The sequence below is a fragment of the Megalops cyprinoides genome, chromosome 6, assembly GCF_013368585.1.
Source record: "Megalops cyprinoides isolate fMegCyp1 chromosome 6, fMegCyp1.pri, whole genome shotgun sequence".
Classification (NCBI taxonomy): Eukaryota; Metazoa; Chordata; class Actinopteri; order Elopiformes; family Megalopidae; genus Megalops; species Megalops cyprinoides.
Genome location: NC_050588.1, coordinates 26,663,098 through 26,681,558, shown reverse-complemented (window position 1 = coordinate 26,681,558; position 18,461 = coordinate 26,663,098).

The window sequence follows — 18,461 nt, the reverse complement described above, 5'->3', positions numbered from 1 at the left end:
TACCTGTGAGTGCTCGACACAAATTAGTTATCTAAAGATAATTTTGTTTGAAGCTGAAATCACTCATAATCAATTGTGATACACACTAGGAATAATCTTATCTTTGCTTGATCTACACCATATCTAGACCCATAATTAATACACGTAACGTCTGCATGTATCTGGTTCCTCTGCATAACTTACTTTGCCACAAACTACTGATCTCAGCTTTCTTTGCCCTGTATGGGTCATCAGCTTCGACTCTCGAGTATTCCCCTCTAGTTTGCCTACGAGTGTTAGGTATTGTAGGATAAAATTTGGTGTACCAGCTAAAGGAGCACACAGAATGGCAGTATTAGCCTGGCTACAGCAAGAATAATCATGAAAAGACTCACCCACCACAAGTAATGTTATTTTATTTATTTATTTATTTTTTTTTGAAAATATATCTCTACTGAGTTGCTATTGTAACCAGTTTACTTACACCAAATAAAAAGTAATAGCTGTCTGCCATTTTGCTGTCATTACAACATGCAAAGACATATTTTGTGTGTTTTTACCCCATGTTTTATATCACAATCTAACAAAAAGTAAATCTTGGAAACCAGATATAATAAAAAGTAACCCCAAAAGTATGCCTCAAGCAATGTGTGGGGTCTAAGTGCTTTTAACCATTGTTTAACCAGATCCACTACATAATTATCTCTACACCTGTTCAGTATTGATAGTTCCTCAAAATAATTGGCCTACATGTGATCCTGGTGGATATCCTGAAACCAGGCCCAACAGCATCCTGACGCATTTCTCTCTCTTCTGTTGTTACCTTGTGTGCAGTTCGAGCACTTCACAATTTAATACGATTCGCATTTTATGTTGAAGCCTTGCTTTGAAGGACTGAATTAAAAGCAGGTGAACATCTCCACCTATTGGTGAAAATGTATGCTCCCGTACGGGTCCGCGTTTTACGTCAGGCGTGTTTGCATTTTTCGAATGAAACCCTTGAACGCGGTAGAGTGAAGGGAAGAGTGAACAAGATAAATGATGGATAAATGAACAAGTTTGCCAAAGGTCTTTACTTGACTACAGTTCCTACAAAGCACACACAGCTTTGCTAATTGCTACGGTACCTCAGATAACATGTGGGCTACTGTTCACGCTGCCGGGGAGGTCAGTATATATTTGCCGATTTGTCCTCTCATCGTTATTTAATTATTTATCTTTCGATTGCACAAATTTGTTTTAGAGACCACACATTTTGTTCTGAGGTGTATGTATTTTAAACGCAGCATACCAATTTCTGTTGTGTTTTGGTTCTGTATAACTCCAGTCGTTTTATATGATCTCGATGGTTACGGTAGCTGAGATTACTCCATGACACAGCCAATGGGCTGTAATCTAGTGTCAGTTATTTTTATGTCTGTTTATGCGTTGCCAAAAGAAACACGACCTTATTTTAGTTCCCCAAAGTTAAAATCAGACAGCGTTGCGCCGTAATTGAATCAGCCTTCTCTTGTCATCTGTTACACCCTTAAGCCAAGAGACTTCCCTTACGATTGTAAACATCGGAAAGGGTGTGAGCGTTCTCTGACAACAGTATTAATGCATACTGCACATCCCGTACATCCCAGCTGATAACCCTTGTAAGTAATCTGCTCAGCATTTTGAATAACACTCAGCAGGTCATTAAAACAAAATGCTTTTTTTCAGTTTTAAACACATGGACTGAATAGTATATTCTTTATTTATTTATTTATTTATTTTTTGAAAGACAAAACTTGTTCTCCAATTTGAGAATTAAGAAGCCTGAAAAGTCAGGCCTAAGGTCTAGCCTTTAAACAGGCAGCACTTTCTACTATGAATTAATCTTGATGAAGCCTGTTCACAAGAAAAGGAGGACACTAACACTTTTAATTAGACATTGACCTATGTTACAGATTATGTAGGCTTACAATCGTTGTAATTCACTCTATGAAGTAATGGAATGAACTCAAAGTTGAATACTTGCCTAAAATTAGATTTTTTTTTTTTTTTACCTAAAACCTAAACTTATAAGCTTATTGAATTTTACATATGGGCATGAGATAGATGAAAACAAATGGATTCGACAAAAACATAGGCACATCCGTAGTTTCACAGATACAAGGCAAAGTGGAAAATACATGAAAATTGTATTTTTAAAAGCTATATCAGTAGAGTCTTTGTATATATTAATGGATAACAACAAGCAGTTTTTCAGCTTTTTGCAAGGTAATGACATTTCTTGGTAATTTATAATGGAGTTATACTTCCCCTGTGTGGTCACTCTTGTAATCACATCAAACTGTACATGCTGTTCATCAACTTGTCCTCTTCAACATATTCTTATGAATAAACCTTTTAGTTTGTAAAATAAGTCCAACAAAGTGTGACATAACTCTTCACTGTAAAAAAACATACAGCGGTGGGGGAGGGTATATTTTACGGCACATGAATTCTCCCTCCTTAAACAGACATTCTTATCTGTGTGATAACGATACTAAATTGTGTGAGATAGTGACATTTGTGTTCAAAATAACAAAGTGCCAGGCCGAAGTGAAAATATACTCCCAGCCCTTTGGCTGAAGCAGTTGCGCCTTGATGAGGTGCACCCTCGCCCAGTTCCACTGGAGACAGCAGCGTGTGGGCGGCCTTTTCCTCTCTGCAGGCAGAGTTGAGCTTTGAGAACTTCCGGGCATTGAGGTGCCGTCCCACATGCATTTAGGAGTGTGCTGTGTTTGACAGATTATCCTCTTCCTCTGTAAGGTTTATCAGCTCCTCTATGTATATTTGATTGTGTTCCAGGGACTTAACTACACAGCCCAACAAAGGGAAGCAAATGAGAGACACTCTGGCTACTGTATTAGGGTGCTGCAGATGCTCACAGGAAGTTATGAAATTGAAGATAGTGGAGAGAGAAAAATTTATTGAATTGTTCATGTGTCATTGGTTCAAATTTATGTTGGTCTCTGTGGAGAAATAGTTGTTGGAATTGAGGTGTTGTTCTTTATCTTTCAATGGTAGGACATTTTCCATGATAGTTCCCTGGTTTTCTCCACTGTTGTAAAGAGCAGGGGACATCACAACCACACCAACAATGGAAAAAGAAATAAAACAAAGGTGGATGTAGGAAAATCGATGGATCCCAGCCAGGCAGCCAGGAGTAGAGTATGTTTTGATGATGTTAATATCTATTTTTTCTTCCACTCTTTAACTGTGTTCTTTACAAATGCATGTGATTTATTGTCTAGAAAATTGCACTTCTACCTCTAAAAAAGAACCATTGAATTAAAAAGACTTGGAACTAGAAAATTCTAGTGAGACTGTCACAGCAGCAGTTTTGTGCTTCAAAATAACATTGGAAACATTTGTAGGAAAATGAATCTTCCACAATGAATCATGCTGTTTCTCAAGATTTGAAAATAATTCACTAACCCTTGTTTGCACTACAGAGGAACTCATTTTAGATCATCTTGGCAAGGTGAAATATTTTGCCATCAATCGATGAAACAGGTCAGCATTTGAAATTAAGAGAGGCCTAATACAGAAAATGACAGAAAGGCAGTAATTAAATTGTATTTGCTTAGAGGACTTCAGTGTCTGTGTATTAAAGTGCACAGATCGGCAGTTCATGAAATATTCACCTTGGTAGAGAGCGCCCTACTAGTCTTTGATCCTAAATGGGAATTTAAAGATAAAAGGAGGATCATTACCTGTGGATCCTGAACTAGGTCAAGTCAAAAAGCTTTCATCATTGAACAAGCACATTTCACATTGCATGAGATTGATTTTAAAAGTTCCTCTTCAAAGAGAGTTTGGCAAACTTCATCTAAGTTTTTCCCCACAAATATACCAAAAAAGATTTCAAAAATTGTACAAAGATCCAGATCATTGATAGATTATGCCCATTTAGCTACTACAATATGATACAGAAAATAAAATGCTGGTACTAAATTGTAAGGTAACTTAGGTTGTCCTTTATGTTTTCATATGGGGAATGTTAATACAAAATTCCATTTACACATAATACCAGCATAACAACACTGACTGTCAAATCTCTGCTCCTGTCTTGTTATTGGGCTGTTGTTCTGCTTCTTGGAAACCCTTCACATTCATTTATTTTTATCTAACAAAATTGTTCTGTACATACACACATCACACCTTAGGTTCTAGGCAAGGTTACCCATACATCAAAGAGTTAAGATCACACAGTTTTCAGCTTCGAGCCATGTGGATTTACGTACTATCCATATGGATCAATAAAAAAGTGTGTAACATGAACTAAAGCTGTCTGAAGTGCTGTGAGTATAGAATGACTGATAAATCAAACATTGCTTGGATCCCTTCGTTTTGGGTGCATGCTTTTCCATGCACATGCATGACACAGACCTTGGAAGGAGTCCAGTGGTGTGTAGATTACTATCTAAAGACTGTGTAGAGCGTGTAAAAGGAGGAGGACGGACACACTTCTCTTTGATAGCTCAGGTGGTCACCACCTGAAGGGAGTAGAGTGTTTAGGCAGGTTCTTAGTTCCCAACAGGTTGGGGCTTGCTCTGCTTTCTGTGTGTAATCAGACGGCTAAATGTAACTGCACAGAGGTATGGCCTTACGTTTGTTAAAGAAAAAAAAAATGTTACCTCACAGTAGGTCTTCCCTTAATTCAGGTTATTGATGCATCAGCCTCAAGTTATTTAATGCTCTGTGACCTTGTAGTTTGAGCCAGCCACTTGGTCACATTATCTTGTAGTTATGCCATGAGAAACCAACAGGTACAATCATGTAAACAAAGTTTCTTCCTGGTAATGCACATAGTAAAACTATGTATACTGGGTTGGGCTTTAAAACTTATTCTTAGGAATCAAAGAAAAGTGAAACAGCAGAGGGCAGTAGATTATTCCAACAGCTATATTGATGAAAGAATGTTAACTTGCACAAGGCACTTGCATAACATGTCTTAACATTAGTACATCAAATGCATGCTCATAGTTTCCATTCCTGTATGTGCTGGAAGGTTTACAAGAACACCTCCCCCAGTCCTTTTAAAATCAGCAATCAGCTCAAATCAAGAATGAACACTTTTTCTAATGAGTTCCAAAAACATTTTAGTATTCATCAGTGTTCAAAAGATTGACTTTTTAAACACATATTTTTAAAAGTAAAGATCAAGTAGTGGTCTCTGACTGAGCACATGATCATCTTGTGTTGTTTACATTAATTATTAATATTCAGAAGTCTCATAATTGTTGTTATTGGAAGGATTTCAGAACACTTAGCGGAAAGTTATAATTCAGCATGAATTGGTTACTGTAGGAAATGTTCAGGAAATAGCTGACAAAGCTTAGTCTAAAAGGCAGTTAACTGTGAAGTTTGTCTTGTCTTAAAGTCAAGCACTATACCTTGAATCCTGGTCCTGGTTAGCTGCAGAGCTACAGCAGAGATCTCAATAAATACAGGTTTACCTTTTGAAAAACTGCTCATTAACTGTCCATCCGACAATGGCCTCTTTTAATCAGACTAATATTGTGTACTGTATCATTATTATATAAACATGGTTGTATTCATAATATGGTTTGTAAAGAAACCCAGGCCCATGCTGAGTACAAAAGGTCTTTCATTCTAAGGACAGTTTACTGTGCTCTGTGCTTGGCAGGTAATCCTAATGACATTTTGAGATACGCCATTAAGATGAATGTGTGTCTTGCTCTTGTCATCAATACAGGATGTCACTGTAAGGTGTGTAAGGTATTTTTTTGCAATTAAAAGAATGTTTATTCAAGTGGCAAGTAATGTTGTATTTTGATTAATCCTTCTTTGTAATTGCTGTAATTACCGTGATTTTACTTGAAGTGATGCATTATTTTTCTTGGAATAGTTTGTAACGGAAGATAGACTAACATTATTATTGTACTTACTTTCAAAGCATTTTAATTACACATTATTTTTCAGTACTCATCAAGTACACAAGCTGGAAAAACATATTTCTCAATAAAAACAGCAAGGTTGGGATATGTGGGTTTTTGGTGCACCGTCAAAACAAAAGAACATAACCCAGGGGTTCCTAAGGTTTTGATGGGCCAATTTTGGGAGCTTGCATTGGATGGTGGACCAATGGAATAGAAAGAAGACAGCAGTCCAGAACAGTCCAAAATCATACAATATTTTTATTTACTGTGCATTCAGAACATACACTTTCATTAAGACAGAGACAAAAAGGAACCTCTTACACCTGTTACTCTGAAACTGTAAGACAGACTACTGACTTGAATATGTAAGAACTGGACTAGCTACAGGAGGAACATAAGTACCAAGAGTAGCGTAGTATTGAAATTGACGGATGAGCTTGAATGTCTCAGGAATTTCAGGATTTAGAGGTTGTGGCTTGAATTCTGCTCCTCTGTCATGTGCCTTGGTTTGACAGTACGACATGAACTGGCTAGCTAAATAAAACTATAAAATAGAAGACTGTTTCTTAGCTAGCAGGCTAGCTAGTACCCATGATGGACTGAGGCCAGTGCAGCAGCTGATTCACTCTGGTGGCTAGGTGCCAGCCAAGTCATTAAAGGAGCAATATTTTAAATGGACCACAAGTGAGTTTTCATTGAATATCGATTTTAGAATTTTCCTTGAATGACAGCCTTAGACTATGGGCTTTACAGACAAAGGTACAGAGGAAAGGTACAGTAGGTAACCACTTGACTTCAGCTCTTCAGCTCTTCCACTTGACTTCAGTGGAAGTGCAGCTTTAAGAGCTACACAGGCGAGTAGTGGCGTTCCTGGGCAGGAGGCAAGGCAGAGGAATTTGCCCACAAGGAAAATTGAGCTGCACTGAGGCTCCTTTACTTGCCTTCTTCCTGTTCACAGCCTCTGGAGAGCAAGCATGCGATTGGTATCTTCTAGCTGGAGGGACCCTGAGGAATTTCATTTTTACTGCTACCTGGGTGGGTTGATTTATTTGGCCCGTGTCTGCAGGTCAACGCCACTTGGGCAAGGTCCGTGCTCAAGACAGTGCTCATCAAGAATGAACATCCATGTGTCCAGCCCATTCACATTCACAAAGCAGAACTGGAAAATGACTTAGTGAAAAGAGCAGTGTAATTGTAATTCCAAATAGTATTGTTCACACCACCATGAGTGATGTGCACCTGGGATCTTTACACTGTATAATGCTGCAGTCTTGTCATTACAAAGGCAGCAGCAGGACAGTGCCATGTGATGTCCTGAAATAAAGTAATATTCTTGCTAATTAGCTGTGTGAAGGTAGAGCATTAGCAAATTAATACCTTAATAAGATGGATTCCTGAATAGATGCACCAAGCATTAAAGTCTATGAAGGGTGTATTACTGTTGTCTCATCATAAATCACATGATGTTTCTGCACCAGGATGTAAAAAGGCGTTGCTGCTATGCTCTGTCATTTATACTATGTAGCTTAAACTTTGCACTTGTTTGGATGATTTATTTTTATTTATAGTTATTCTTGAATGCTCCTGCTTACCCTCAACTCTCTCCTCTGCTGAACTTAATGCAATATGATTAAGTTTTGCTTTAACAAAAACTATGTATATGAAATCTATATATCTTAATAAGACCAAATGCCTTCCACACAAAGTCAATTTCTAGCTATTATATAGCCTGTTTCATTCATTCAACAGAGTACAAAATGACAAAAAAAGTTTTGTATTTAACTAGTCTCAGGGTATATCTCTCCATACGGTGTATCTCATATCATTTAATTGCCAAAGAGTGCAGGTTATGAATAATGATGATATGCTGATATGACAGATGATAAGTATGCTTGCCCCATCCCCATGCTCCTCTCATCTGCAGAATGTCAGATATGAGCTATGAAGGTCTTGGGGTGTGCACCTGGTGGTCTGCAGCTGGAAGTGATGTGACCTAACTAAACCACAGAGGTCACTCTGGAGATGGACATCAGAGGTAAGGCTTCACTGCTGCCCAATGTGCCTTGACATACTGACGGTGCAGTGGACTTTAATTAAAAATGGTACATTCTGCTTTTCTTTCTGCTCCAGGTCTTTATGGTCTACCTGAGATCAAAAAGGGTTTTCCTTTTATCCTTTCACATATATCCTTCTTGTGGTGCAGGGATAATTGCCACACTTTAACCTATTCATGAAATTCCATGCGGTTTTTTTTCAACACAATGTTCCTCATTTGATTCTCCGTGTCTATATAAATCCTTTCAAACTAAAAGGAAATGCCGTTCACACTTCTTGCGAGATAAATTGCATTAGCTGAAGACAGCCTGGGCCCAGTGTAGGCTTGTAAATTTTAAGCATTGACAGACCCTGCTGCTCCTCTGTATCTCAAAATTAGCTCCACCTCACCCATCTCAGTAAAGATTCTGACTGGTGACTATTAACGGGACCTATATTATTATCTTTTTCATCTCTTCGTTATGTTTTTCACCTTTCTTGATTGTGCAGTGTGCTCACCGGCTGCGCATTTTGTTCACATCACTTTGCATGATTCTCACTTGTACCCCGATCAAAGATCGCTAATCGACTAACCTTTTCAACATTCATTTTTAATTTGGAAATGGATTTGATGTGCATAAATCATGTTAACTCTTTCTCTTGTGTCCCAGCTGGGGTTATATCTGACTGGCAAGACTGTTCCTGCAATGCCATGACTCTTGATGATATATTTGGAAATTGCAATGTTATTTCAGTAATGCCACCATTTTTCAAACACAATGAAAACACAGTTTGACTGTTCTGTTAGAGTAAAGCCTCACATGTATGCTGTTCAGATGTACACTGACAGCTTTTGCTTATATATATATTTCTTGTACCAGCATATCAATACATTTTACATAACCATAGACCAAATAACCTTTCAGACTATTGAGCCATGTTAGGGCATGAATCAATTCTAAACTGTGCATTCCTTTCTCTAAAAGGTGAAAAATTGAGTGCAGGCTTAGTTATTTACTTATTAAAGTAACATAAATGAAGATGATTTAACTGTAGGGTAATCATTAAACTATTCAGAACAGATACAGTGGCGAGATTGTGACAGAAACATGAGAAACATGTTTATGAATATATAACTGGGCCTCAAATACATTGCTGAGTGTGTAAGCAATCTCAGTTGAATTTTTCTATCATCCACCCAGTGATTTGGGTACTGTTTGCAAATATACTTGTGGCTTGTGCATAGGGATTATGTTGTGTGCATTCCTCTGGCTGGAATAAGAGATGTTTTGTTTTTTTGTTCGTTTGATGTGTCACCTTCATGCCCCCATGTTACACATGCTTGCTGAGGCCTCTTATCCCCTCAGCCAAAGAAGAAAAATGATTTTCCTCTCCCAACTTAAAAATTCAATGCATTTTTTCAAATGGTTCACTGACTAAAGGCAGAAATGAGACATTATAAAACAAATGTATTACTTCACTGCTGTCAAAATACATGTCTATGTGATAAAGGTGAAGAGTGTTTTATCAGCCTCAGATTGTTACGGCACCTCAAAAGTACCTGGGTGCAATTCTACCATGTGGGCCATTATGGTGTAGGATTATTTAAAATGTAAACCTTGTGCAGTTAGTATGATGTAGCATTCCAAAGTACAAAGAAGGCCAATAAGAAGTCTATGGTGCAACAATCACAATAGAACTATGGTATAGTAGTGGCTACTAGCAAGTAATTTGAGATTTGAATATCTATGTCATGTATTAAATTATCTTATTTTTTGGTGAAAATTGGTGCAGTATGTATTGAACATAAAAACTCACTATTTCTGCATGTATGTTTCAATAAAAAATTGCTTATTACAGTTGGTTGTGAATGATCAGTTAATTAAATTCAAGCCAAAATCATTTACACAAATGTACAATGCACTTTTTTTCTAAAACATGGGGAGACAAAACACACTTTTAAACTGTTCCTTGCCCCTGCTGATCAGCTTTGTGGCAGTCAACAGAGTAATCTACCAAGTGGCAAGTATCCCCTTTCTTGAAATCATATTTCATGTGGTAGTGTTCTTTTTCCATGGCATTGTAGCATTTAAATGATAAGTCTGAGTTCAATAGAGTACAGTCATTTTAATCATTACAAAGACAATGTTCTTAACGCAAAGAGGTAAATCATTCTGTAATTGAAGACTGTGAATGCTTTGAGGGAGAAGCATAATGAAAGCAAACCAACTCAATTTAGGTAATCAGTGCAATTTCATTAAAACTGTGCAGAGTTTGCAGATGCATTGATCATTACATCATCAACATGCCTTGTTTGTGGGCACAGAAAATAAATCTGGCCACACAGTCACATAATCAATGGTTTGCACAGTATTTGTGATGCGAGGAAAAAGAACAATTACAACTGCATTTCAGTTGTGCAACAGTTAGCCATGTTACAGACAAAACAGCCCTAATTTCTTGGGAAATGAAAGAACATGTAATTTAACGCTTCCCACGATTCTTCCTGTACCCCAGGGTAGGCTTAAGCTGAAAAGATAGTATATAGAACCTGTAACAAAATCGCTCTCAGCATATACAAACATGCCATCTATGTCAGAACACTTTTGGAAAAATAACTATAAAGCCAGCCACTATAGTGATGCATTTGAGAAGGAGAGAGTCCCTTAAATTTTCCCATCAGCAGAAACTGCAGCAACCCCAGTTTCTTTGACTTCTTCAAATCTTGGCATATTTTTAGATTGTGACATGTGATGTTGTGACAGGCTGCTTCCAAATAGTGGTTCATACTATAGGCAGCTACCCTTGATTAGTCACACAATTTCTGAAGAGAAAATGAAATATCTACAATACATATAAGCTCAGGTAGTAACTCAGTACAATGGACACCTGTTCTCTTGTGTAGTAGTACTCATTTTTAGAATAAAAACAAAAGCTTTTTTGTCCCAAAATGGCTCATACTGGCTTATCATGCTTTCTGTGGCCTGAACAGCTTTATGGACAAGTAAACTCTAAAACATCAACCTACTACTCCTTCTACACAATGATTCTGCATCTATCAATCTGACAATTACAGTGGATCTAGAAAGTCTACACACCCTTGCAAAATTTCTTGTTTTTTAATGCTTTGAAGCCTGAAATGAAAACCCATTAAATATTTTTTTTCATTTTGACATGGTAACCCACAGCATCAAAGTAAAACGAAAAAGCAAGGTAGAACTTTTTGGCCTTAATTCCAAATGATGTATTCAGCTCATCAGCCCAAACACAGAGTCCCTACTGTCAGGCATGGTGGTGACAGCATCATGCTATGGGGCTGTTTCTCCTCAGCGGGGGCAGGAGCTCTAGTACTATTATTTTGCAGAAAAACCTACTACCCTCTGCAAAATATGGTGAAGATGGGGAAGAATTTCAGATGTAGATCTGAAAAAGTTGGTAGATAGCTACCCAAACTAACAGTGGCAAATGGCAATCTTCACTGCTTGCATTGTACGCTCTGTAATGCTATGGCATTTGCAAGCTCCATTCAGCATGTTGTTCACTATGTTTCATTAACATTATGAACATCTAATGGGTTGCTTTTCTGAAGTTTTTATAAGGAACAAACATATTTTAGAAATACTTAGTAGCTTCTCATAACTTTACCAACATGCTCATGCAGGTAAATTTTCACCTGTTTCCCTTGTGTGTCACATGTCAAGAAGACCATTAAAATGATTTAGGGAAACCCATATACCTTAATGTAAGGTGTATTAAGAAGACATAGAGGCTGAAAGTTTCATAGGATGTACCCCTACATGGCAAATGAGTATACCAAAGGCAAAGGAAAAATGTTACAACAGTAGAAAACTTCATACATTACTGGAAGTCCACCTTAATATATTGCATTTTTTCTTTTCTAAGCAACATTCAAAACATCAAATAGGAGCCCAACTCATGCTACATCAGTCACCGAATGATCTCATATAATAGATGAAATCCTATTCTTTCATCTGGGGTAATGAAGTTGAAAGGCAGAATAGTAAACCCTTTGCCTTCAAATTAAAGCACAGCTTAATGACATACTTCAGAGGCCTTTCTTCTTTAGATTTGAACTATTTCATCAGTGAATTTGGCCAAGGCAGACTAGATTATTTCTGAGTTAGCTTGTTAGTTGAAAATCATTGTAGCTAAAATCTTTTGTATCTAACAAGTGATGTTCAAACAGGTACCTTTTTGGCTGCTTAGATTCATGTGAAAATATATCAGTCAGAGGTCAACCCAGACTGCTGTTGAATGTGCACCAATGAAATGATGTATTATGGACATGATATGTGAAATGGCAAACTTTAAAACTTACAAATTTGGCAAAGGTAAAACTCATTTATTCATTTACATTTGTATGAATTGTTTTTGTGGCTGATGCACAGATTGCATATCCAGAGCTAGAGTATGGTTATTTTCCTTTAATCTCCTCCATCCTTTGCCAGTAACTTCCTCTATGTACAACTATATACATTTCAGTACTTAATGAAGACATTCAGGTGATGCACCTTATTCATTTATGGCTTACTTTTGGTTTGAATCTGCAACCTCTCACCACACTCCATACTATTACTCTTTAAGAATAATTTGTTGTGCTCCAGCACAGGGTATCATAATTGCAGGGTTTAATGATCTGCCAGGTACACAGATTATCCTTTTTTCATTCAAAAAATGTCTTTACTGAAAGGTGGAAAGCAGCATATGGCCCTCTGATCTAACTCACAAGGTGATTGTCATTTTACTGAATCTGAGGTTGCAAGATGCTACAGGTAGCTTTTAATTACCCTCTACATACCATGGTGACCGCAGTCTAACTATTACTTTCTTCATTTTTCCCCTTAGGCACAGCTATAATACTCTGTGTACTCTTTCCAAAAATCTCAACTTCTGTTGGATGTGTAGGTGATGTGTTTGTGTTTACCCCTACAGCAATTTTTTCTTTCTTTCCTTCTCCCTGTCTTTCTTTCTTATAGTTATTAATTTGGTGGTTTTGACGATTTTAGAAAGAACACCCAGTTTTTATATGATCTATTATTGGCTGAAAACTTAAGCTTTAAATGCTTCAGTAGTACACACGTTCATTGAATGAATTATACAGAAAGATCTTGAATAACTCTGTTCTCATCCCAGCTTATACCTGGGCTTGAGACATGATTCATGGAAAAGCATCAAAAAATGCACGCAGATAACAGCATACTTGTTTACGTATTCCACTCTGTCATAGAAATGTTTAATGCTGTAATACAGTATGTCAGTTTGATGAATGTCTGGGAGTTTATTCAAATCTCCTTATGAGACAACTAGTGCAGAACGTAGCAGAAACTGCACTGATTGGGCAAAAATCTTGCTGTCACCAAGAAATAACATCACCTGGAAATGCAATACTTCAGATGAATTAGAACTTTTAAATATTTGAAACTAACATAATAAAGTTTAAGTACCAGTGACCAAATCCATTATGGACCCCTCCCCCATGTTAAACAGATGTCATTACCTTAATGTAACATACTTTGTACTTAAAAAAGGATTTCAAAATATCTCAGGTGTGACATACTGTGAACGTTTCATATCTGCACTGATATCCTCACGGGACACACTTTCCTCTTCTCTGCAACTGTATACTGTTCACTGACCAATACCAGATGCAAAATTAAACATATTAAGAAACACTTGTCCATTTAAAAATGGCATTAAATAATTGAGTATTCTGAGGTGAGAGGTAAAAAACTGCAAAACGCCATTAAAATAAATGATATTAATGTCATCCTCTTAGACTTCAAATATCATGATGTTCAGAAACTAAAAAACTGAAATCAAGCAATGGTATAAAGCCCAGCAGTAGAGGGCGCTCTATTTATACTCACAGTAGTTCATATACTAAATATTCAGTGCATTGTAATCAGCATGTTGTACTGATACCTTTAATAAAAACAAATTATGATAATTTGTTACGTTGCAGCACAACCACTTAGAAGGCAAGCGTTTTTAGCACTTGTTGATTTTGCAATTGAGATTTTTTGATTCAGACATTAATCAGTGCATCAGAAAAGTAATGAAATTCAATTTCGTTGAGTAGATATATTTGAGCCTGCTTTGTATTAACTTCACAGCATGGACTACTTAAATACACAATCCCTAAGCTTTATATGGAAAAAAATTCAACCTTACATTCCCTGACACACAGCTCCAAACATTGATCTGATGAGCATATTAGCATCAGAAAAAAAAACCTTGAACATGTATCCATTACATTGTTGTGTGAAGATGTTTTTTTACAAAATATACAGTACAAGTAGGCCGAATAAAAAGCTTCTCCTTGCGCCAATCCAGGCAGGTTCACACTGTCCGGGTTACTGATACATAGCTCAAGGACATTGAAAGTATATGCAAGCTACGGGTTCCAAAGGACTTCCTTTAGCACTTGTTAGTTAAACCGACACAGAAAGTTGCTCTTGAGTAATACGTGATACCGTCTTCCAAGCAGGTGCTGCAACAATCACAAATACGTGAACGATAGTGTGTCCAGAATTAGCTCCATATCCAGAGGAGCCAGAGTTGTGTATCCCTTAGAACATTTCAGGAAAGAGGGGAAGCTGTAGGTTGTCTCTGGAGGCCTGTGGTTTGTTATTTTCCATGGATAATGTTGTTCCCAGGACCTTTTGTGTGTGTTGTTTCAAGAGCAGCTCATGGAAAATCTGCCACCTGTTCGGAGCCACCATACATACAGTATGAGTGAGCAAGAGAATTGCTTAACCAGCTTCTGGCTTTAAATACATTATCTGTGAGAATAACTTTGTTACTGTTTTACAATCATTATGACGTGGAAAGCATGTAAATGCAGATGCTCAATGTAAAAGCATATGTGGCCTACATTACATCTCTGTTTTCTGAAGTGTGGCAAGACATGGCAACAGATAACATGGATGGAAATCACTGCAAGGAACAGAATTGGTATTACAATGTAAGGAAGACTGTTTATCTGATTAGGTCTACAGTAATTCCAGTTCATAAGCAAAAATGAGGTCAGGTCTCAAGCTTTTTTTTATCAAAGGGTTACCTGGTGGAGGTACACTTATTATGTTATGGAAAAAAAACAAGAATCCTCAGATAAAAGAAAATAAATATGACGTCTTATGAATGTGATTATTGTTTCCTGTTCTTTGCTGCTTCACATCATGAACCCCCTGGAATGCAGCTACATGAGTGTTAAATCTTTGCGTTAAATCCCGGCAGGGGCTTTGTTGTGCAGTCATTCAGATCACCCACAGCACTGGCTGCGCCTCCTCTATCAGCCATCTGCTGTAGCTCCATCAACCGTGGGCTCTATTCTGCACCAGATAAGCTCCTGTGTCCTGCAGATCCCCATCTTTCCCAGTCAATGGGCAAGCTCACAACAAAGCAAGTCTGAAAACACTTTTTGTCACCCTCTTATCTCCACTTAGCTGATGTCATCATGCAGATCATGATAATTGACTAGACTTTGATTGCAGCCTTAGTATGTCCCATCAGACTAATTTATAGCATCATAATAATACACTGCCTAAAGATTGATGTCATGTAACACAGAGGTGTTTGCGAAAGGTGGAATGCAATGACAGAAGTGTTCATGTGAATGTTTGTGAAACGGCAATGAAATTGCACTGATGCATTTTGTAAAGCCAAGTGTATGTTCAAGTCACAACGTGAGCAGAATGAGGTGATCAGATCATCAAAGTGAATATCATTTGCAAATTGCCTTGCTAGTGGATCGCACAGTATTGCATAACAATTGCAGTTGACAGACACCTAAAAAACCAACCAAAGAAACCAAAAAAAATTATATTTCTTGCAGTTTAAAAGCTATAGTGTTTTACAGTAGCTGTGGGTTGACGGTCTGGATACTGCAGAGGAAACCTTTCATTTCAGTAGGGCTTTTAAGATTCATGGTTTGTTTCCGGGTCACATTACTGCAAAATTGGCATTCTACTTTTTTGGACATATGGTACAATGACGTGGGCATTCCTAGTGTTCATGCTTGCATTTAAAGCCTGGTATGCAGTAGATAACTTTTCTACTATATAATGCACAATTATGTATGTATATGTATTTGTGTGTGTGCGTGTTTGTTTAGTTTGTGCGCATGTGTGCACATGTGTGCATGCACAGGTGTGCGTTTGTGTGTGTTTGTATGTAGATGTTCATTTTTTCTGTATTCATGGAAAATGCCCTGGGTCCACCTGTGAAGTTAAAAGAATTGGATGACTAATTTATACTACACCCTTGGCTGCAGAATGTATTCCACAGTGGATCTATGCCAACAGCGATAGATTGACAATATGCGATAGATTGCCAGCATTCTTTCAACACACAAGGTAATATGCTATGAATAAAGCTTTTCACTTTTTTTTGCTGATATGGTTTGGAAACCATTTATTATTATTGTGTTTAATTCTGATTCTATATGAAAAATCTGCACAGATTATTACAGAATAAAACCAGCTAAGTAGTGGATGCAAGTTACAAGTGAGGCATTTTACAAGAAACTTGTTATTTACACAAATAGATATTTGTTGGTACATGTGGGCCATATTTCAGTGTCTTCCCTTGCTTCCATCCTTTTATCATTGTTTCAAAAATTGCATGATAAAGGCTGGGCTCTAGAACATAATTTACCTGTATTTTGCTGATTATTGATTGATAGGGAAATTTTCTGTCAATGCCTCTGGTTGTTGACTCATATCCTGATATTTTTTTAAATGCCCAGCTTTAATTGTGTGAAGCTGTGAAAAACCCCTGCACATTTTAAGACCTCTTGATGTTTAAATACTTCAATTAGCGTGGCTTCATTTTGAAGTGGTATGGTGGGGAGGAGGTCATTATCCTTGAAGGGAATTCCCAGCTTGAAAACCTCAGTCACATAGTCATATTTTTGCATATTTGCTTTCTCTTTGATCTGAGATGCTTTAAGGTGTTGGGCCTATTAATTCTAATGTATTTGTCCTCAGGCTAGGAGCACACAAACTAATTTCAAAAGGTGATTGTCATAGGAAGTTATTAAACTGCAGTATGCACTTTGGCCATGGTATGCACTGATATTTTTATGAAATAGACTGGCATCACATTTTGAATATAGAAATGTAGAGCTTAGAAATGTAGAGACAGGCACATGCACAAAATAAGACTTTCCTAGAATGACACCATACATACAGAGAGTTAGAGGGAGAATGGCTTTTGTCTATATTTGCTTATGCACGTCTCTTGAATTCTGCTTGAGTAAATCATTTTGACTCATTCTATTACCAAAAAAATCCCCATTGTGCTCAGTTTCAGCGTGTTGTAAAATGAATACCATGGTCACATGATATATTATTGAAAAGTAATACATTCTAGTGTTGTCTGTAATAGTCTGTTGGATAGTACAGGAATGTGCTGGGTGAATATGTGTGCAGGGGTGTTGGAGCTATAGTTAAATATCGTGGGTGTGTCTAGCAAACTGGTCTGGATGTACCCAGGGTCATGACACTTTGGCACCACTTGTTGGGTATTTGGGGTTCAGGAGGCATGGCAGATGATTAGCCTGTGGAAACAGAGAAGACCACGTCTTAATTCAAATTATAATGTCTCAGTTCTATGAGTATGTGTGAATCTGTGGCCTTTCATCAGTCCATGTGAATGATTTTGTAGTGGAAATTGCTGGGGATGGTAGAAAAACAAAACAATTGTCATTGCTTTCTTGGTTTTCTGTCTACTGTTAGTATCAGAAGTTAGCTGTCAATATCAAAACAGACTACTGGGACGTAATTACATCCATGTTTCTTGGTTCAAAGGGCCACAATGGCCTCCATTACTCAGAAGCTTTTTTTCTTGAGCAATAGACAGGGGCAAACACAAACATTAGTTCTCATGATTATATGTTCACTAATGATGGCTTGTACCTAGGGCTGCAGGTTCAAACCCAGATCTATATGTAATAATGACGAAGTGCTGCTAATGTATCAAGCAGAAGAATATTCATGCTTAATTTAATAGGATATAATTTCTGCTATTGATGATGTAGAAATGTTATGAAAAGGTCTTTTTTCTGATCATCCACTCTCTCTGTTGAACAGTGGACTACTCAGCTTTCTTCCTCAAAGGATTTGTCCTCTCTACCAATACCTCAGCCCTGCAAAGCTATTAACTGAATTTGAAATATGGATGATCAGATGTGTTGTCTATGCCTTATGGATAGATTTGAAAAGATTATTTTTTAAAGGAGAGTGTATACTTTTAGACTGAAAGTATTAGCAGCCAGCATTGCTTTAAGGGGAAACACATTGCAACATCTATATTTGTACTTTAAAAAATTATCTAAAGAGAATAAAATATGAAGGTATATGTAAGTATAACTTAAAGTGCAAATAAATTAAGCTGGTAGCACCTCTCCGGTACTCCAAAATCTCATGAACTTTCTTTTGCGTCTCCTTCTGTTTGTCAGTGCACTTTTGACAGAAATTTGAAGTGAACTCTTTACCCCAGAATTCCAGA